General features: G+C 30.5%; 1 protein-coding gene across 1 annotated transcript in view; it reads left to right on the forward strand.

The window, feature by feature from the left end:
* The window catches only part of LOC145283595 (uncharacterized), a 3,312,299-nt gene that overhangs the window by 1,905,370 nt on the left and 1,381,678 nt on the right, over positions 1-25,251 (forward strand). The gene's annotated exons all lie outside the window — the stretch shown is intronic.

A 25,251-nucleotide genomic window follows, 5' to 3' on the forward strand; every position in this document is an offset into this window, starting at 1 on the left:
ATTTATTTTCTATAAATGTAAAAGTTACAAATATTGATAAAAAAATAAATAATTAGGCTAAGGATGATTTTATTTTTCGACGAAATATTTTAAATCATTATCCCTCTATTAAAGTCTCGGCTATAAATGTCGATTCATTGTAAGGTGTGAGCACGTTTACCAAAAGGTTAACATTTATTTCCTACGGGCGATTTTAAAATCATTTTTCAACTATTCACTTGACTGTCTGAATTTTATTATCGTTTCCATAATACTTTGAAAAAGAAACAAGGTAAAGTAATGCTTTTTATATCAGATATATTCCTACGCGTTTTTTTTTTCACATTTTTTTCTTCGATTTTCTTTTGAGAAAGATCTTATGTCTTCCTGTCTGGGTAATTGATTTAGTTGATAATATATATTTGTGTGGGGGAGTTTCGACGTAATTATGGTTTTTTGGGGGGAGGGGGTGTCGCTTTATGTCTCAGCGTCACTCAAAGAAAAATAATTGCAGAAGTACAAAAATGCGGGTGTTTTTATCTGTTTAGTACTTCTCCAGTTTACGAACCGTGCTATTTTTTAGATATGATTTACAAGTGTAATTCAATTTTAGCCGTATCTTTTGTTTATTAAATTTTTATGTGAAAGTCCATCCTTTATTAAAAATGGGGTACTTTTTATATACACAACCAAGAATAGTTTATCCGCAAAAATCCTAATTTACATTTTTGAGAGCAACACAAACTGAAAACGGACCTGTACAGTTTTTTTTCTACGTAATGTAGAACTTTCGTTTACATTTTTACCAGTGGTACAAGAAATGTCGTTTATCCAGAGGTTTTGGTTTCGAACCTGTAATTACATAAATATTAAAAGAATGCTAATTAGTATTGTGTAATACAAATATATCCGTAGCAAAGCTCGGGTAAATCGGCTAGTACATAATAAAAGTCCACAATATGGGAATATATATAATAACAATTTAAATGAAAGGACACTACGTTAACAGACTAGCAGTTTTAGCTAGTACATAGATAAGCGTTTAGAGCGGGCTCTATTTTTGTTTTAGAGTTGTTCAGTCCAAAACGTGTTGAATTCATCCGCAGTTTTCATTAGGAATGTAAGTTTACATATTGGTTGCCACATTCGAACTCATGTGATTTGCTTTTGCCTAAGCAGAATAATAGATTTCCTATTAATAATTCATTATATATAGCGTAAAGTGCAATGTTTATTAGCAAAAACAAACACTTTTATATTACGGAGTAATGTGAAAAAGTCACTTTATGTTTCCCCCCCCCTTAATTGTTAAAGCATAGTATAAGAATTAACACGTATAAAACAGAAGAATAATTTTGTGTAGCATATAAACTGGACAGAATGAGACAGCTTTTGTGCTATTTTTCATTTCATTTTATAGAAAATATAATAGAATATAGATATGTGTGTATAGTATTTGTTACATTTTCGTTCAATAAAAGAAGTACTATATATATTTTTTATATAAAATACTGCCTCATAACAATCTTGCTATATTCTTGTATATGTGTTTTTATTCATACACACATTTTTCCGCTATAATATCTATATTGTTTTGTACATATTATAGGTACGAGCTTATATTCTCTTCTCAATCCTTACTGCCAGCGTGCTGGTTATGATGGACCTTCATTAACGTCGTAACTCAAATATCTTTGCACCTACGTCAGAAAAATGTTACTAGAAATAAAAATGTGCATAAATAACCCACCACATGTGTGTGTGTGTGGGGTGACATTGATATGTCTCGTTCTCAGAATAACAAATCGTTTGGTTTCCGTCCATGCGCATGTAAAGTAACCGTTTCAAAACAATATCAACTGATGCTTTTCATTTAACGTCAAGTTAAATGGAAAGTATCCGTTTGATATTGTCATTCATCCTGTACAAATTAATAGATACGCGCGTAATGAATTATACGACTGGATTATATCAACTGGAAATATTAACCTAAGATCAGCATACTTGCACGCAAAGTAAAACGCCAATAAATAAGCCCCATTATTGCTAATGTAACAAGTCTTAGTTCAAATTCGCTTTCTATTGTTTCCTTCTACTTTTTTACTTGTTATCCTCTTTAATCAAAATTCAGTTTTATTAACGTCAAAATCTCTTCGAGATTGGCAACATTTATGTTCCTTTGGTTTATCCGAAATAATTAACTCTCTGGGACATCGAATCTCTACACAATGTTTGAGTTGAATTATAATACTAAATTTTTGTGTGAGTGTGTGTGTTTTTTTTTTCAATTTTAATAATAGAATAGTATATCGTGTTCATTTATTTATTTTTACTTATTTACGCCCAAACAATGATTACTGTCATGTGAAAAGTAAGGGGGGGATTATCTGGAAGTAAAAAGGCATTTTTATTTGTGATCGTGTCTAACGCAGGATCGTGAGGAGTTGATGGGAGAGGTGTCTGTTAACATTACAATTAAACTTCAGCAGGTTAGTTGAGTCAGGGAAGCAAGAAACAGAGGCGGAATTCCAATGTCTACTAGACACACCAAAGAATCATTCAGAGTAGAAGGCTCCCCGGCATCCATGCACCTCAACAGTGAAGATTTGACATTTTCTTTTCAGGTAAGTCAAAAATATTACGTTGTGGGGTCACAAGTGCTATGAGATCAGCAAAGTACATTCGATTAAAGTATTTGTAAAACAGGTACACGGGGAGCACATTATAGCGATGGGACAACATTTGCATCTTGCTCAACAGTGCTAGACCTATTAGATGTAAGCCTCTTTTGGACACTATCTAAATAAGACATACTAGTATTAGATTCAACAGGCCAGATGTGGCAACAATACTCCAGGAATAGTTGAATGTAGCTTTGCAAAAATATAGAATACTCTCTTTGTAAGAAACTTTCTAGCACTATAGACGATGCCCGCTTTCTAATTAGCAGCGTTTATATGACAAATACTATAACTTTCGATTGTAGGTTTAAAATAAGCAAACAAAAATAAACACATGATAACCTAAAAGTGTTTGTCTCACAAATTTAGGCTAGGCAAGTGTAGGAGGAGAAATTTAATTTATTAGCGGTATTATTACATGGTACTTTAGGAACATGGTACTTTTATATTGCTATAATGTTAGATTCTCAGATTAAGTAAGAAAATCCGTCTGTGTGGTTGTTAATGCGTTTATTTTATTTTATCGACTTACCCGTAAATGGTTTGCGTGGATACACATAACCGTGATGAATAGTTACTAATGCAGTTTATATTGATATGCTCGAGTAAAAACACGTACACATACACACACATATATACATATATCTATATATACATATACACAGGTGCAATTGGAACATATCTGAAGTATATTTTCATCAACGTTTCGTTTTTATTTCAAGATATTTTTCATATGATTTATTTATTTATAGATTATATATATATATATATATATATATATATATATATATATATATATATATATATATATATAAAGTTTGACTCGTCCAGGTAACCTACATCTAAAATTTAGGGTATTTAGACCCAAAATTGAGAGAGGAGTTTGGAAGAGTGTGCAAAGATAAACTCTTCAACTTGGACCAGTTGCCAACCAAATTTTCGCCCAAGCTTGCTGCATGTCTGAATACTCTTTATGTAAAATTTCAAATTTTGGGACCAAAAATTAACTAAGTAGCTTGCTAGAGACCGCAAAGGTCAAATCTTTTGAACTTTGACTTCTTGGCAGCCAAATTCCTAGCAAACTACTCAGCCAAATTTTGGCCTAAACATTTGAAGTTTAAACATAACGGGTATTCAGACATATATATATATATATATATATATAATAGATAGGTATGGATTGAAAATATGGAGATAGCTAGCAGGTTATGCATTGGTATAAATGTTACTTATCATACTTACATCGCATATGGTGTAGGGCAATTGGCAATTCCTGTAATCATAAATTGTCTGATATTTCCCCGTTGTTTCCTTATTAGGGATAGGACAGCAACATTTTCTTTTCATTGTTTTGACTCTCGAGTATACATGCCACACAGTTAGACACAATCAACCGAGAAACTCATCACTCTACATAAAAACATATACGTTAGCAGTGGTTATATACCTAAGAATCAAAACAGGGAAAAGAATATGCTGCTGTCATAGCCCTATTCGTTTCAATCATTTAAAATCGTCCCAGGATTCTTGCAGTCTGGTGCATGAACCACATGCGAGTTAGTTCGCTAAAAACGCAGATGATAATATTCAATATTGAATAGATGCAAATGAAATAAATGTGTTGATTATAAAGCAAGAATTTGGAATTTTAAAAGCAATAAAATAAAATATTTTAGATCGTAAATGAATTCATTTTAATTCTCTTCGGCACGATTCGTGCGGCGAAATGGCATTACTAAAAGTCTTCAATTTAATAATGTTTCTTACTCGATCGTGGAAAACGATTTTTGATTTCATTTTATTTTGTTTTTAACTGTGTTTTTTTTTAAATTTAGTTTTAAGCTAAATGTAATATATTAGTTCCTTGATATCGAAAATCAAATTTAACTCGTACAATTTATTTCCCAAATAGAATCGTGACAAAATTGTGTCATTAGATTTTTCATCAGTTTTTGGCATACCCAAGCTTTTCATGCAATTTAATGCAGGTAAGCACCGTCTTTTAATAATATACGAGTATTTTAGTTCAAGATTCCATTTTTTCCAGGTTGCTGCTAATTCAGTCTATATCTCTTTTACAAGATGTCTGATCCCAAAATAACAATTTGTACACGTATTCACAAGTAAAGTTTCTCCCAAAACCAATACTTTATTGCTATAACTGGAATACTACTAACTTTTTGGAAGCCTTTTCTCAATCACAACTTTTTCTATGTATTTTTGTCATTTATAATTAAATTGTGTTCCTTGCTTAAGCACAAGATGCAAATCCAGAATATGTTAAGCTAATATTTAATTAATCACATTCATTCTTTTAGGTTTTAAATTTATGAAAAAGAAAGCACAGTTGCGGTCTTTTCAATACGTTGTGGGCCGCTAGGATAATCGGATTTTAACTGAATAACTTTGTTTAATTTCTATACTAAACTTTTTAGTAGCTATAATGCAAATTTTGTTTAAGAATAGAAGCGATTACTTAGTGTATAATTTTTGGAGTGCAGAACCATTCTTGTAATGAAAAGATGATTTGAAAAAGCCATGGTAAAATAAATAAGGCTTTCGTAACTAAAAAAAAATCCAATTGCAAATATTAAACAAAACAATTAGTATTTATCCTGTGAAAGAAGATTTTAATTATAAAGAATTCCATATGAAGAAGAGGTTTATTGAAGGCTTACAACGCAGGAATGTACAGTCGTCATGAGCAGATAAATACTAAATAATAATTTTTTTTTAATTTTTTACCTTAATAAATGAATAAATATTAAATAATTCAATATTGTTTTTAGGTAAAAAAATATTTTTTCAAAAATTGAATGATTTATTTATTATTTACTTATTTATCTGTTTATTATGACTGTGCATTCCTGCATTGTAAGCCTTCAAAACATCTTTTATTTGTAAAACAATGCTTCAAGCGAACCACACCATACTTCTAATAGTTTTATTATTTAGTCAGGGTCAGCAGTGGGCCTTCTCTTGTATTAAGATGAAAAGCCATAACTGAAAAATACGGAGAGATCAACTATATGTTATCCTACGATTTGAATACCAGAATCATTCGTTTTAATTAGACTTGGTTATTATTATAATTGCCCAAATTATAGTATTACACCAAATAATTGCAGCACATCCAAATTCAAATACTAGTCAAACACTACCATCAAACGATCCTACCGCTATATCACGTGCACGATATTATACGCTTATTCTTGCATTGAAGTCTTATTGTTTTCTCATAATTAAATAAAAAAATATTTAATACTTGGCAATTTACTATGGCGCTTCAGAAGGACAACGCAACATGCCGTACAGCGCGCAATACGATCAATTTACTTAGAGAAACATTTAATGAGCGAATGATTTGACGAAATTGAACTATAAACCGGCGACTCTGTTCGTACGATTTAACTCCATTGGATTATTTCCTTTTGGGATATGTAAAGCACGATGTATACACCGATAAAACAGACACAACATACCACTTGAAAAACGCCATTCCATGCGTTATTTTCGGAATCTCAGCATAATTTAATGCGTTTTGAAAATTGGACCTCTCGATACGCCATATAAACACGAGCCACATGGGGCTAAATTGCTGAAATTGTATTTAAATTGCAAATGCAAACAATTAATTCTTGAAATTTAATGTTCGCCGCCTCTGCAAAAGCAGTTCAAATATTGTTTAGATACGCTTATTCACATAAAACAAAGGAAATGAACTGGCAAAATTGATGACGCATTTTAAGACAATTGAAATAGGAAGCTTGTGCTGGAGGACGTTTTCATAGAACAGCATGGATGTGTGTTTATTGTCTCTTCCTACTGTATCAAAAGTAGTCCGGCTTACGTGTCACCTACAGCCATGCTTGTCAGCTATTGGATACAGCATGGCATATGTGACCCGCTTAGTCGAGGCGTACAGTGTTCGACAGCTACTAATTGGCTACAAAATCATCCACTATTCATGCGAAAACTTCACATACACACGCTGGTTACACAACGACAGTCGTGATGATATAGCAGGTAAATTTCTCGAGCCCGTTTAACAAAATAATCATCTAATGACTTAAAGAGCCAGGAGAAACTCCACTGAATGAGAAATATACTGGATGAACAAAAATGTTTGATGATAGTGATATTGTTCTGTATGGCGAAAAAATTATTGGGGGGAGGAAAAACAATAAAATGCTACAGATATCAATTTATTACAATTACAATCGAAAATGGTGTCCGTTATATTTTAAATATAGTACTGGCGCAAATAAATACTCAGAAAGTAATAGTGTGCTACATAGTTCAATACAATTAATAGAACTAAATTGTAAGAGACAATATTTAATTTTCTCCTTCAGTCCTGTGCCTATGGGAAGACAATATTCTTTTTGTCCTCTTTCTTTCGAATGTTCCCTTTTAACGTCGTGTTTCACTAACTCCTTCTTTCTTCGCGTCAAAATTTTGTGGGTTTTTTTTTTTGTTGGCATTTTTAAATTGCATTTGGCTTTTGTCAAAGCTTTTTTTATTAGTGTCACTGGAAAAGACAAGAGAAAATGTATATGAATTTATTAGTTATCATATGCGACATAATAAGTAATGCATAATATATTAATTCGATTTTGCCTTTTTTCTACTCTAATATCGTTCGCTAAAATTAGACAGATATTCGACTGATATGTCGATTGAAGTAAAGAAAACGATTTTTATCGACTGTATTCAAAAGCCAAAAAAATTTAAGCATGAAACAATCTCTGAATTATTTTCAATCATTGAGAATATAGACAATTCGTATGTGGATTATTTTCTTAATTATTTGTTTACAATAAACACGCATTTTCTATTTACTAGGTCGAAAAAATGTCTCCATGTAACCAGGGTTTTCCAAATATATCCCTGTAAAGAGTTTCGTGATGAGGATAAGAAAGGACATGGCCGATTTCAGTGCCTTATTAAGTTTCAAGTTCATCACATTTATCACACACAAATAAAAACACGGACAAAACAATTACACGCTCACACACACGCACACACATACACAACATATGTGTGTGCGTGTGTGTGCGCGTGTTTGTGTGTGAATAAAGAATAAGAATCAAAGTTACAAGAAAATAATAAATAAAAATAAGCAGAACTAAAACAATCTTATGTAATTACATTTCTAAGCATAATTCTTACCACCTAAAGAGCACAACAAAGCCAGGTTTTTATGTATACAAAGAAATATGACATAAGGATATTTGATACGTAATTACATACAGATACACTATATGTGTATAGAATCCAGAAAGATGGTGACGAAAGAAACAGATAAAAGACAGGATATAATTACACGAAGAGAGACTGGTAGTAAAATAAAAAAAATACTTCTAAGTAAAAACATACTCGAATAAAAGTATAAAAATAGAAGACAAAAACAAATAGCACGCTAAATTTTAGAAATTTAACATAGTGCATATATATATATATATATATATATATATATGTATATATATATACATATATATGTATATATACATATATATGTATATATAAATATATATGTATATATGCATATATGTGTATATACAGATATATGTATATACATATGTATATATGTATATATATGTATATACATATGTATATATGTATATATATGTATATACATATATATATGTATATATACATATATATGTATATATACATATGTATATGTATATACATATATATACATATATATGTATATATACATATGTATATGTATATACATATATATACATATATATGGATATATACATATATATGTATATATACATATATATACATATATATATATGTATATATATATGTATATATATGTATATATGTATATACATCTATGTATATATGTATATACATGTATGTATATATGTATATGTATATATATGTATATGTGTATGTATATGCATATATATATATATGTATGTATATGTATATATATATGCATACATATGTATAGATATGTATATATATGCATATGCGTGTATATATATATATAAATATATATATATACACGAACATATATATATAAATAACAAAGTTTTACATATAATATTCAGCTAAAATGACGATTACTTATGAGAATCAGACGCAGAGGATTCAGTGTAGATTAATTGTCATATATTTCCATAACTTACTGCCTAGCCTAACTCATGTAACGAAAACTTTTGAAGTAAATATAGAAAATTGATATATAAAATACAGGGTGACTCAAATAAAACGGGCCCCAAATCTAATTAGGCCTGATTTCTTAGTGTTTTGTCCGATCGAAATAAAACTTTGGTCATAACTAGTTTATTATATTGAAAGCATCACATCAAAACGTTAGGGTGATTGACCTTTTTTCTCCGTTCCACAACATATGTTCTAGATGGCCTCCATTAGGCTTTTGTTTTTAATGGGTTACCCTGTATAATACCACCTAAAAGTTATTTGCATGCATATTATATATATATGTGTGGGGGGGGTGCGTGTGTGTGTTTGTGTAGTGTACAATATATAAAAATATGGATATATTGCCTTATTATTAGAGAATAGAGGATGATTTTCGTTAAAACACTTATTGTTGTTTTTTCTTAAAAATAACAAACGGATGGCGGTATTAATCAGGTCGAGGCCACGTCTTTGAGGTAATTACGCCAACTTCGGGGTAATTGCGCCAACTAGCTAAAGGTGCTTTTCGCCAACCACGCATATAAAGAGCACTTTTTGTTTAGTTAGCGCAATTGCCCCCGGATTTGGCGCAATTATCCCACAGTAGGGTAACTAGTTTTCATTGTTTGTTATACGTTAAACTAAGTCGATAATCAAAAGTATCAAAATGGGAATTTGTCTTGAAAGAAACCAATCACATCGATTTAAAGCCATGTGAAATATCCGTGTTCTGCTATATATATATTGATTAATATATTTTAGAGTTTCGTGGATTTTTAACAAAATCTTATTATATTTTATATTCTGATATTTTAAGGCGTCCTATGGCGGATACAGTTTCGGTTCTTCCAGTTCATTTTAAATATGTCATGTAACTGTAATCGTTTGTATTGACATGTCACGATGTCATACTTATGGCAGATCAGAAAATGGAATACATATTTTACAAGTATTCCGGACTGTAATCCAATAATTGAAACATCTCTTTTATCATAAGCTTCAAGGTTGATCGAATTTGTGAGCCCATTTAGAAATATCTCTAAATCTATATATTTTATGATGCTTTAGTAATAAATTCTTCTTTCGAAAAAAACCGGTAGAATATGTTATGCACATATAATACACACTTGGCAGTCGGGCTGAAGTATATCCACATATTTTGTGTTCATTTAATACCAATTTATGTCTTTCTTTTTTAACCTGACGTGATCGCAACAGAGATAGTGAAAGAAGTATGCAAGTTGCTTTGATGTGTCCAGACTACTTCTAATAATAACCTCTTCCACTTATTATAAACACCACCAAAATATCCCCTTCCGCATTATCTCACATGTTATGGGTACTTGGAAATCGGACTGGTGTATAACCACCCATTTTATTTGTAGAGTTTGCTTTTTTGGTTAATATATTTACTTCCACTAATCACTAAAATGTCTCTTTCTCCCGCACATGTACAGGTCTGCAACAATTATTTTAAGTAATTAAATTCATTTTTATATACTAAGTTTTCTTGTAGATAATTATTTTTATAATCATTTCAATGAGAGTGAGAGGTATTAATATTTTCTACTAGATTTTGCTGATCTAAATGTAAATAGCTTAAGAGAAAGTAATGTTAGTTTAGAAACAAACGTCCGATGTTGCTTATGTGTAATAAATCGCGGGACATAGACTAAGCGAATATAAATGTGTCGAACGTCAGCGAACATAACACATCATGCTAATCTTTAAGTGCATCTAGAAATAGGAATAACGAAGGCCCACGACAGAAGAATAAATGTCAGAACGAATACCTTGTCATTATTAATAGAATTGTATATGTGTATATATATGTCGTACTTTGAGGTAATTGCGCCAAACACTGGAGTAATTGCGCCAACTAAAAAAGTGCCTTTTTATGCGTGGTTTCTAAAAGATCACTTTTAACTAGATGGCGCAATTACAACAAAGTACGGTATGTAAATATATATATATATATATATATATATATATATATGTGTGTGTGTGTGTGTGTGTGTGTGCGTGCGTGCGTTGAGACAAGTGTTACATATATATAGCTATGTATATGCATACACATTAATATATTTTCAGTACTTTCAACTACAAAACCAACTAGCCGAAATTCCTGTTATTAAACTTTTAAGAGCGAGTGCCCTCATCGTTATAAAATAGCCATTGACAAAAACCTTCCTAACCACGCTGAACAATCCTCCTTAACTATAAATGCACTACTCATACAACTGAAAAATATCTGACAAGTATTTATTTTCATGGATTTCATAACATACCTTCGATGAATAAATAAAATCAATGCTCCATAACTTCAAAAACGCCACCACAATAGTAATAACATGTAATCCCACAATCTCGAATCTATTAAAATATTCTATTGCAATCAAATGCAACTAAACACTAAATTAGAAAAGGGTCTAAGAAATATCAGGCATAGATACGTATCCTACACTGACATTAATAAGAAAATTAGCCTTATAATGTATTATAAAAAGTAAGACCTAAACGTAATAAAAAAACAATATGCCTTCATCCTAAAACAATTAGATCGAACCAATGCCATGTATATGCTTTAATGCCATTTTAGAGAGTGTAACTTATATAATAAGTTTGAAACTGAGAGTTACATTTGGAATCGTAGAATGCTGATTTTTTTTTAATTTTCGGTCTTATCTGATCTCCCATCGTCGGGTCCCTACTGGACGGTATATTAATTTATTATTGGTATTCTTTGAGATGAGTATCTTGTATATTTATTGATTTGCTGATTTGTTTCCTCCTCATGATGTTACTGACCTTAAAATAAACAAATAAATAAGCAAAACTGTCCGTTTTCTGTAATAATGTTGGTTTAAATGTGAAATTGCTGACTAAATATGTATACATATATATATATATGTATATATATATGTGTGTGTGTGTGATATTAATCTATGCTTATAAAAATATTTATATTATAATACAGTCGAATACAAAATGCATGACATTACAAACACTTTTCAATCATTTTCCGAAAATGTCAATACTGGTAATAATCATCTTTGTGTATATATTAAAATATTCAATTCATCGAACTGTTAACAATTTATAAATATATAAGTTAATCGTCAATATACAAACTATCAAATCGATAGAGGCAGTTTTCAGATGAATTTTTCAGTAAGTATAAACACGAAAATAAAAATTATATACAATGTAGAGTATTATAAAGAGTTTCAGTTGAGATAATATAGTCACGATCTACTATTAACAAGTCCTAACATTCCCCTGAATGTATTCGTTATAAGTTTATTGGCGGAAATTATATATAAAAAATCTTTCTAATGGTAGTGTAAGGTGTTGATTTTTTGTGTGCTAAATTTGGTTCATCTGAATTTTGATAGTTTAAGAAAAAGTAATTTTAATTCAGAAGCAACCAACTGATTTTGCTTCTGTGTCATAAATCGCGAGAAAAAATGACATCAATGTAAGGGTGTAGCACGTTAGCGAACATAAAATATCATGCTAGTCTTTAGACCCGCCTACAAATAGGAAAGCCGGACGGTACATGACCAAAAAAAAAACAAAAAAAGCGACAGAACATAGTCAACATAAATAGCACTATATCTTTGGGAAGATGTTAACATCGTGAGGCCGTTAAAAATCAAATAATTACAAATCAGTCATTTTGAGGAAGTCTTGACATCAAGACGAAATGTGGCTAGATATATTAAAATTTTGGTTTCACTATTTTTAATAGCCATCATGTCGAAATATTATTTCCTGTAATGTTGATCGCATACACAGACACGCGCACACCCACACACATGCACATATTCAAACTGTCAAATACACGTATATCTATATACAGAGTAATATTGGAAAATACTGTCTGCATAATTGATATCATATATATATGTATATATATATATATATATATGTATATATATATATGTATGTATGTTTGTGCGTGGGTGTGTGTGTAAAATCCATACATACATACATTTTCTTTTATAAGAACAAATAGTTTTTCAACCTTACTAGATTCTTAATGTGTGCTTTTGTTCCTTTTCGAAATTGAAGTTAATGCAAAAAGACATTCGCATTGGTTATTTTGTCTTGTTTGAAAATCTGTCTGGTGGATTTTTTTTTCAAATTGCAAAAGACAATAAAGTGTAAGCAAATAGAAATGTAAAAAACAGTTAAAGAAACAGAAAATCGTTTTATTTGGCTTTCTTTGTTGCTGAATGTATCCCTATATTTAATTTCACTACAAGTATTATATTAAAATCGTTGTATTTATTGTGTTCATCTTACAGTTACAAAAAATCGGGATGTAGTGTAGTGGTTACAGGTACAGACTATGAGCTTTGGGTCCATATTTCGAATTTTATCGATCCAACTGAAGTTATCGAAGATGCTAACAACCTATATTTAAAACTTATATCTATTAAGGTATCGAACAGGTTTAAAACTATATTTAAAACTTATTAGTACCACTGTATCGAAGAGGCGAAAAATATATTTGAAACTTATTGGTATCAAGGTATCAAAGAGGCGAAAAATATATTTGAAACTTATTGGTATCAAGGTATCGAAGAGGCTAAAACTATATCCGATATTTATTGATATGCAAGTATCTGAGAGCCTACAAAACTATATTTTAAAGTTTTCTCGATAATCAGCCTCTACTTTTTAATATAAGGTAAATTATATAAATTACCTTTCAAGCTTATGTATGCGAAACCGAAGAATATTCTATATAGTTCATAGGAAAACTCATTAGTTATTTCGTTCTGAATAAAATAAAGTGCAGATTGTTTTTACATAAATCAAGAGTGTTTGATGAAGCAGACAACAAAGATATTTCGGACATTGTCACAGTCTACAAAGTATTTTTATGAGGCTAAATGGTGTCGAGTTACTCTTTAAATTGTAAGGTTTATTGAAATCAATTCGAGAGACCGCCTCTCTTACATAACAGCTATCGAACAGAGATTAGATTAGAGCACTTTTACACAGCGAAATGAGAATTTACAACCATATTTTCTTTAATTGCAGATTTTACAACTATCGGTTAATTTGAGTTCAGCTTACATGCTGATACGCGACCAACGTTTACGAATTATAAATAATACAACCAATTTACTGAGAGAAACATATAATGCACGAATAATCTCACGAAATAGACTCGGCAACAGATCAGCTTGTTCGTGCGATTTTATCCTATTAGATTAAGTTCTTTGCAACAAGTCAGTCTTTGAAATAAACATATTAGTATAATAAACATATTAGTATAATAAACATATTAGTATAATAAACATATTAGTATAATAAACATATATTTCTGTAATTTATTTGCACCTCAAGTTTTTCGCCATCACAAAAACTCTTTTTGTATAAGAAATTAGCTGATTACTTTCGATTTATATTTTTCATTCATATAATACATATTTTTTACTTATATCCTCATATGTGTTGCATTGTGATTTCCAGTTGAACGTCTGCATAAAAGTGGAATACATTTAGAAATCAATCATAAATGATTAATCCAAAACGTCGTGTTTCTTTTTACTACAATCAATCAAGCTGAAAATAAAAACAAAATCTTTTGTCTAAATTGTTGTTTTATGATTGGTGAATGATACTATTTCTTTTTCGCACACTACACAATGCAGCGTGACATTTTAATTTACGAACTGGAAAAATATATAATTAATGGTCGAGTTATCTGAACAGATTGTCCGGTTGTAAGTGATTTAGTAGACATATAAGAACACACTAATACATATACACGAATACACACGCAAACAGACGGACACACACACACACACACACACATATATATATATGTATGTATACATATATATATATGTATGTATACATATATATATATATATATATATATATAATAGTAAATGAAAAATGAGATATAAGTAAAAGTTACATATAACTTTATTATATCATGAAAATAATTAGAAAAAGTTGAGGGAAAATTTTTAAAAATTCATATTATTTAAATATTACCCAGGTATATATATATATATATATATATATATATATATATATATATATATATATATACATATATATATATACACGCATATATATACATATATATACGCACACACACACACATATATATATATATATATATACATATACTCTTTCGATTCACCCTTATATAGTGTACCTACTTTTGATTACTTTTTACCATATTATCTTATTTCTTTCATTCTCATTTAATTTCTAAATATCATTAAGCTAGTTTTTTTTCCGATATTTGCATTTTACGTAAGGCTGGCCTTTCTCTTTTTTTGATGAGCAGCATTTATCTTCGAAATAGCATAGCCTATAGATTTGCTTCTTACATTTCCTCTTAAATTTTCCTTATTGGCTTGATTATATAATATAGTATATATATATATATATACTGTATCTCCTCTTTCATTTAATATTAATGTTTTAGCCCCTCTTAATAGTGCTGAGCTGTAATTCTTCTGTTTGAATTTTCCTTATGTGCCTTTATTTATTTATGCCTTAAAATACTTATGTCAGTTGAATATGACCCAAGAACTTTTTTCTGTTCTTGTCGAATAATCATAACATGAAAAAGAAAATGCCCCCTCATGAGTCGACAAATGAAAACCAAATTATGAAAGGTGCGATTTTTCAGATATTAGAAGGCGGTTTACAGACTGTTCTAGAAAGGATTTTAATATCGCCTTTTAAAAGATAAATGTAAAGGTTGGCGGTCAAACAGACAAAACATATATATAGAGATAAAGATTCCATATAATTTAAATCTTATAATATCGATCGCATTTGCCTATAAAATTCACACCGGGTATTCATTGCTATTTCTAAAAAGCACAGTAAATGTATATTGATTTGATTTTGATTTTTTGAATAAGGATTACATGTATGTAAAAAAGAAAAAGATAATTTTTAATTGAAGACACTTTTCTCTAGTATCGATTACACGAGGTTAACCAGTTGATAATTGATTAACTACTAGAACCTCGACAGCGAACAATCAGCTTCACATATCTTTTAATTACGTATTTCAGTTGAGTTGCAATGTATAATGTCACTAGTTTCTGCTTATCGTTATTGATGGTCGTCACGAAACACGCACAAACTCTAACATACAATGAATTTACAAACCATATACAGGTTCTTACCGAAACGCATACCAAGACACATGAAATAGCTGTACACACACACACACACACACACACACACACACACACACAGACACACACATATATATATATATATATATATATAATATAAAGCTGAACGTCTGTGTGTGTGTCTGGTCACGAATAGGCTCCTATATGGTTGACTATTATAGAAAACTGATCACATATAATGATAGAAGATGTATCGAGACACAGGAATGGGTATGTTTGATCTGGCATAATGATGATTCATTAAAATTGTGGGGTCTGCCTACGCGCCTGGTCCACAATGTATGGAAATAAAAAAAAAAACGTTTACAAGTGTTTTTGATATAGATGTATTTGATAAGTATGTTTTAACTTAAATACGGATGGTATAATAAAATTGTGGGGTCTGTTCACGCCTGGCCTCCATAGAATCCAAATGGGGAACACTTTAATAAAGATTTTTCAGATATATCTGTCTAAGTATAATTTGATAATTATGTTTCAGTTTGAAGAAATATGGTATAATAAAATTATGGGGTGTTCGTTCGCGCCTGACCTCCATAGAATGGAAATATGTCACAAAGTTTAACAAGTTTTTTTAATATAGATCCAAAGAATATTGAGATAAGTGTTTCTGTGTGAACAGGTATGGTATAATAAATTATGGGGTTTATCTATTTTATTTTTACTTTCATCATATGTTGCTTTGGTTTTGATACCCCCAACTTCGAAGCTATCTCTCTACAATCCTACCTTTTCATACCCTATCATACTTTCATAAATCAACGTCCATTTTCTGTAGGCTGTTTTTTAACCCAGTAAACGACAGGTACTTTTGCTAGTATATATATATATATATAAATATATATATATATATATATATATATATATATATATATATATATATATATATATATATATACACGAGCAGGCCGCGTCCGGTATTGCCCAGTATATCATATGTAAGCATATTTTACATACGCTTACATATGATATTTTGATTTATGCAGATTCCGTATTTATTATAGTATATTGGACCCAATATATCCCAAGGATTAAAAAAAAAAATGACCCGTGCGCCATCACGGAGAATCGAAAGCAAAACTTTTAGCTTACAATTTACTTTTTCCTTTGACGTTAATTTGAGTTATGAAGACATGTTTGCTGCAGGTCTAACAGTTAAAACATGAACCAATAGCTCTTACGTTAGGCATACATATTCACAATGCCGTTGTTTTAACTTCATCTAGCACAATCTATTTTGCAATTTTCAATTCTTTTACATCGATTTTACCCGGATAAACCCCAAATAAAAAGTTTCGCTTGGTTCGAATACCCTATATATTAAGTTTCATGTTAGTAGTCCAAAAACTGACAGAATATTTGGTAGGCAAATTTGTTTAAACAAATATATATAGGCATGCATAAATATATACAGACAGTATAAATCCTGTAAAATATCTGCATGCATATTTATTAGAGACGACCATCTCATGAGAAAAACCGAAAAAACTCATAGAAAATTAATTAAAACGAATATTTAAAATATTGTGTAGCAGGGGATCATATTAAAGAGAGTTGACCTGGATACATATATAATGGGGTCATGTAATACAGACATAACGATAGTGATGATGATGGAGAGAAGACATTTATATATATTACAGTTCTTTTAATGCATATTAGAGAAGAGGGAGATACTTCATGATGATGATGTGGAGGACACATATTTGAAGGGTTACACAATGCTCATTATAAGATGATAAACACAATTACCTTTCGTTCGTGATGAAGGATGACACAAGACAACAGTTACAACATAATGATGGCTTCTTTATTCATCTGATCGTGCAGTTGATGACGTCAGGTATTCACTTGTATCTACACGGTTAATCTTCTACCCTTCGCCTCTAAGAGGACTCTCCTCTTACTATGTCAACTCTTGGTTGATCAACTCTCTGACTGACTTTCTCTTTTCTCCTCTGACTAAAATCCGAACCCATAATATATGGAAATGTCCTTTGTCTATGATGTCAGAAGTGTGTTTTTCAAACGTGACCAATTTCACGTGGCTTTACATATGTTTATCCAACACACTTTTGGCGAAAAAAAAAAGAATTCTCAATTCTATCTAACCTATTTTAAACAATATAATTTAATTTGCATTGTTCATTCTTTTACTGACATATTTTATATTCAGATTTCTAAAATTTCTAACATTCCATTTCTTAACTTTACCTACAGGGTTCGATTCTAGGCATATCCTAATCTCATTTTTACTTATCTAATATTCTTCTTATTGACACGGAAAGAGGACAGCCATTTTCCATGTAATAAAAAGAATATGCAAATTAGCTATATATGTTGCAGATGACTGCAATTCAACGACTCATACATAATAAAGTTGTATTTTCTTTTAAATAAATAGAAAGCTGGATTATTAATATGAATATCAAAAAGAGATGAAAAAAACCCAGAAAAACAAGTTATATGTTCATCAACGTTTTGTCTTTATTTCAGAATTTTCTCCAGGATAATCTCTTTCTATTTTAATCATCCCGACGAACTCTTTAAATAAAGCCGAAATGTTAATGAACATATAACTTGGTTCGTTCGATTTTAATCTCTACATATCGTAAGATTATTTCCCTTTTTCTCATCTCACACACACACATACATACACACACACACACGCAAACACACGCACATATATATATATATATATATATATATATATATATACTAGCGGGATCTGTGGAAATTATGTTGCCATTTTGGAAATGTTCAGCGTAAATGGAGACGTTCTGATATAATTGCAGCTCTTTTGTATAAACTGTAAATGTATTTATCTAAGTTAGCAGTGACGCCCGGCGTAGCCCGGTCGTAATGTACGCTTAAATATGATATTTAATGTTTTCCAAATCTCATATATATTATTACAGATTTAATGTTCTATCAATTTTGTTTCTATATTATAAAGTTGCGATAAATAAATAAGTAAACAATGCATGGTATCCCATTAATGCACAGTGGAAGAGGCATAAAAAATGACTGAGTTAAGCATTTGCGTCCCCCCACCATTTAGCCCTTAAAGTCCCAAGGGAACGTCAACTCCTGGTAAAAATGAACAAACGGTGCAATCTTAGGCCTTAATCTATGTAAATTTGAGTTTTGCCCCATGCAAAAATAGAAATGACTAAGTACATTATATGCCCCTCCCATTTAGCCCTCAAAGTCCCTAAGGCGCTTTATATTCATATTTAAATTTGAGTGCAGCACCATGCAAAACTGCTAAATAGACACACACACATAATGTTGGACAAATATGGTTAAATAGTAAAATAGTCTTTAGTGGAGTGTTTTTATTAACCCTAAAAGAGCCCCTGGGGCACACCCAAGAGTTATCACGAAGTACAGACAAACAAAATTATATAGAAATGAGTTAGTTACAATTTTTCAGAAAGTTTTAAAAAATCAAAGGCATATTTTTTTAATGGGCACAGAAGTGTCCATTTTAGTCAGTTTAACCCATAAGGCATCCCTAGGGGGGGACCGGATTTTTCCCGGAAAATTCGTTCTGTTACTGTTTTACTCATATCATGTTTAATGTTTGTGCGAAATTTCAAAACATTCCAAAGCGTAGTTATTGAGAAAAGTACGAACAGACGAATAGGCAAGGGTGAATTTACAGGGTAACTTCTTTTTTGTCGAGGGACCAAAAATATATCAATATGACTTACGTGTATCAGCTTAAATCGAAATCGAAACCATAACTAATAAAGAATTCTTCGTAAAATTATTTATTATAAAAATGGAAGTCCATAACAATTTAATACGTCACTGTGTTGTAAACGTAACACACAAAATAAATAACACGCACGATACTCTCTATCTATATATCTATCTATCTATATGTATATATATATATATATATATATGTATAGTAGTGATTGAGCGATTCCAAAGTTTCTCCCATTACTGATACAATTACCGAATCTGTTTTTAAATTTCAGATTTCAGTACCATAACCGATTTCGATCCCGTCTCTTTTAAAATTTATAAATATTTAATTAGAAATTTGCTGTTTTCTTTAAATTTTCAAATTATTTGAAAATTCCCGTATAATTTTCAATATGTATTTTTGCACAGTTAAAACTGCACTTAGCCAGGCAGGATATTATACGAGTATTTTTTAAATTTTTTACTGGGTTGTTTCCTTGTTTAATTGATTGAAAAATGCTAGTAAAACTAAAGATTTAATATGATTTTGAAACTATGTATATTAGTACAAAGTTGTCGTCTGTTTAGAAATCTGATTTGAACTTTTCCATTAACAATTAAAAATGGTCGAAGATTTGTATGCGAAAAAAACCGTGTAAGAACGAAATACTTTACATGGAAAGAATGAGGAATGAGCTTCTGTATATTTTTTCTATTTAGAAATATAGTTTCGCATGAGTAAAACATGGGATATTTCAATTATCCTATAAAATATTTGATATATTTCGTCCTAATTATTAAACATGCAGATCATGAAGTTGGAAATTCAAATAATCTGTGTCATTTATATGCTCACTTTTTCACCATGTTTCAGATAATAAATCGCAGTTCTTCAGTCGGAAAAGTTTAAGTATATCCGTTTGCACGACCACAGTAAATAGAATTATATTATTATCGTCCTAGATTATATTACCTATATATATATATATATATATATATGTATATATATATATATATATGTATATGTATATATGTATATATGATGATTGCAACGTCTTGTCAGACGAGTGCCACTCCCTCAGACATTTAAAATCCATGAGCCCAAATTCCTGAGGGAGTATCAATACAAAGATGATGTTACAGAGTCTTAGCTTTGTACGATAGCTAAGTCTCTCTCTCGGTTCACATGTTGAGATCCAGCAACAAGCAAAAGCAAGAAAGCCAGCAACAAATTAAAGTGCAGACCGGCTTTGCTTCTCCTAGAAAGGTTGCTTTCACCACGGCTTACGGGAGACTTCTCCACCCCAAAATAATGTGTATATATATATATATATATATATATATATATATATATATATATATATATATATATATATATATATAATATTAGTTCATTGGCGGCGATTCACTTTTTTCTGAAAACTAAAAATTAAAAGATTAGGTTATGATTATCTCTTTTGTTACATTACACACACGCACATACGTACACACACCTATATATATATATATATATATATATATATATATATATATATATATATATATATATATATATATATATATATTATTCTTAATTACGCCTTGCTCGGCAGACGAGTTTTAAATTACTTCCATTTTTTTATGCACATCTTTTCTTTCTTTTAATAATATTATTGGAATTCTTTCCCCTTTTCCTTGTACTTATTTGTGAATTATTCCAGGGATTTCTGCTTTTTGGATTATTTTAGATAATCTTCCAATTACGAGATTCTCTTGGAAAATTAATGACTTTCTTGGATTTACATTTTTGGATTTTACCGTCATTGGGTACTTTACCCTTCACCAAACCATCCATTAACGTGAAATCACTTTTTTTATTCATCCTATTCCCTCTACTTCACTTTTTGTTATCAAGTAAGATCTTTGACTTACATGTTTTTCATCTAATACTTTTGCAAGCAAAATCCGATCCTGCATTTTGCTAAATCCTATCCTCTGATGAAAAGGAAAGTATTTCTTCGAAACTCCGCGGATTAAGGACTATCCACTTATTTAGTGTTTCTTTTCAAATTTAATATGTTTTTAACTCTTTTTCAAAGTGTTTTTAACATGTCTTTTTAACTACTTGCGCTTATATATATATATATATATATATATATATATATATATATATATATATATATATATATATATATATGATCTCCTAACAGTAGATTACCTTAACACACGCAAAAATACAAGGGGATCATTGTTTTTGTCAACGTTAGTACGTGCTCATCATCATAAAGTGAAATAAAAAAATTCCAAATGTAAATTATCTTTTAGAAATCAACACAATGTATCCGATTGGATTTCATTTCGGAATATCCGAGCTAAAAGTCCTCGGCGATTACCATTGCGCCGAAAGACGAATTCTACTTCTTGTAAAAGTCCAATCATCGGAACGTTGTAAGGAGGAACAGCAAATTAATCAAGCTAACGACTTTACTGATAAGCAAACGCGTGCCTCTCTGTCTACCATTGAAGACTGACTAGCTGGCTTTTTCTTACGACTGGTCGCCATTGATCAATTTCCATCTCATCTGCAAGAAACCTTTTTTTCTTTCTATTCATTCCTCATGTCTATTCAGAAAGCAATTCATCTTTTTCACATATTGACCCTTTCGTTTAATTTCGCCCGTGCATCTTCGTTGTTAGAACATTTTTTTTTACCTTATCATCTGAACATTTCGAACCCGTTGTAGACTCATATTCAAGCATACATCTATTAAATTCGGGTTTCCATTATTTCGGGAAGCTTTTGAGGAGAACAATTGAACCAGTAGAAAAAGGGGACAATCAGACCTTTTTTCCGTATTCAATTGAATGAAATATTGTCTAAATTTTAATATATGTAAGTATACTAAAAAGATATTAACCAACAATTATACCACATTTACTTCGGGAAGAACGACGGAAGCATTTACCCTGAAATAAATATGCACACAAAGAAGAGAGGTTAATAATATACGGAATATTCACGTTGACACACCGGTTCCGATTATATCACCAAAGTTTAATAACGTTGAGTCTGGCCAGTACTAAAGTGGGTTGATATTCAGAATTGCAGGTGATATATGTACCCTCCGCTTATGCCGGTCTTGTTTCCAGTTGTCCTGGACGTTTCCTTGCCACTAAACGCAATCAGTGCCGATTCAGGAAATGCATGGTTGTTTATTGTGCAACCCTTGCCTCACAAGTAGACGCGCAGCTATCCTTTCATTGTCTCTTGAGACTAAACGAAAGCATCAATTAAATAAAGCTCTTCAATATTTATAATTCGATAATATCCAGATCTCATGTAACAATATCAACACATTTATCTTCATTTAAGTATCGTCTTTTAAGTTTAACAAAGAATATTCAGGTTCGCTAATTTCTAATTCTACAATTATAATATTTACACAAAGTTTTCAGCATTTACTATTTGTATTAATAAGTAAAATCAATGAAATGGATTCAGGATAACAGTTCTAACGAATTTGCGAATTTCACAAAATAAATCTTCACAGTTATCAGAGTAAAATCGGTAATATGTTAAAAATTTCAGGGAATTGATTAAAGAAGATTTGTTTATGTCAGAATTCATATGCAGTGAAAGAGGGTGAGAGTGAGAGATAGAAAATCAGAACAGGATTAGTTACTTGACGAGTAATTTGCAAATTACTGTTCATTTAAACCATTGTAGTAGATTTTCAGACGAACTTCAATCCCCAACCGACAAATATTTTATCGTGTATCTATCGTGATTACAACATATGGCCCTAGCATAATAATAATAATAATAATAATAATAATAATAATAATAATAATAATAATAATATAAAACATATTGTGTTTATAGGAGGCAGGAAAATTAGTGAGATGTAAAGGATGGACTCCAACTGAAGCAACTTTAAATATAATGGCGGAATAAGTTATTCAGTTTCACCTTAAATGATTACAAATATGCGTGTATATATCTACAATAATATATACATATATATATACATATATATATATATATAAGATTTTACATGTAATATGTTCTTACTTGCGTCACTTAGTCAGATAGCATATCCCTGATGCAATATTTCAGGACGCCTTCTCTTCGTCAGACCTGTGTCCGACTTCCAACGTGCATAATGTTTGAACACACGCCTGACGGAATGTGACCTCGTGAAATATTGTAACATGGATATGCTAGCTGACCAATTAATACAACAAAAATATATTACTTGTAAAATATTAGTGAATATATATATATATATATATATATATATATATATATATATATATATATATATATAATTGTACGTATATATACACGGATGTATTGGATAAATAAATGTGGAATTGCGTAAATAATTTTATCATCATATCTTAAGTTACTGCAGTCTGATTCCATACGTCGGAAATCTGTATTTTTTTTTACTTTACAAACTTAAATGTAGTTTATAGACATTCAACAATTCGTCAAACAGACTATATTACCCTCGTATAATAATGATAACATTATAATCATAAAAATATTAAGAAGGTTTTGTTACTCTAAGATAATCATTTACTTTAATAAAGTAAATGATTATCTTAGAGTAACAAAACCTTCTTAATATTTATGTTTTAGTAGTCAGTTCGACTAGTATAAATCATCCTCTTCGTAAGAGAGCTACACTACTATAATTATTCTGCTCTCCCTACATTTTTCTCTCTACATATATATAATTGATTGAAATGAATATTTTCATTATAAGTACACATGTGATTTCAAAAGTTTCATAACAAATGACTTGGTGTTATAATGTTACGTGATTCTTATTCGAAGAGGACTAATGTTATTTGTTGTTGTTACTATTTTTGAGAGTCTTATAGTCATAGAGATAATCGTAGGAGTGTTCACGTGTTGAGTGTTTATATGTCTTAAGATGTTCATGTCATAAGAGATAGTATATTGGCGAGATATAGAGACAGAGTACATATAAAGAGAGAGACAGTTATATATATATATAACTATATATATATATAAATATATATATATACAATAGACAGTGTACTACAAGAGAAACAATTCAATGAGAGGAGATTTATGAATATCCTGATAGATAGACCGAGAGATAGCGCGTTTGACATTTACGTTTGACAGTTGTGCATATAATATAAACACGTTACCTTTGTAATGATGAACACAGAGGACGCAGATACACAACGATGATGACGTCCTTTATTTCATGACCGGCCCATGATTTCGCTTGAGGAATTCAAAGTTTCTTTACATGGTTATTTCTAAAACCGTCTCACTTCTAGAGAGTGTCTTGATTCTAACGGAGAATCGGTCTGAACCTCTCTGCTTCTCTCCGACTCTTCTCCCAGACTCCCAGACTGCATCTAAAAACTCTACCTACATTGAGACCTCGTCACGTAATCGCATGATTAAACATGTGCTCATAAAGCACGTTGGGTGACATGCGTCACATTTCCAAACTTGACATGACCCCGAGTTAAGGAACCTATTTTTCAAATAACATTATTACAAAATATCTTTACAA

Source organism: Euprymna scolopes, chromosome 8, assembly GCF_053919585.1.
Source record: "Euprymna scolopes isolate OS-2025 chromosome 8, ASM5391958v1, whole genome shotgun sequence".
In the NCBI taxonomy this organism is placed as follows: Eukaryota; Metazoa; Mollusca; class Cephalopoda; order Sepiida; family Sepiolidae; genus Euprymna; species Euprymna scolopes.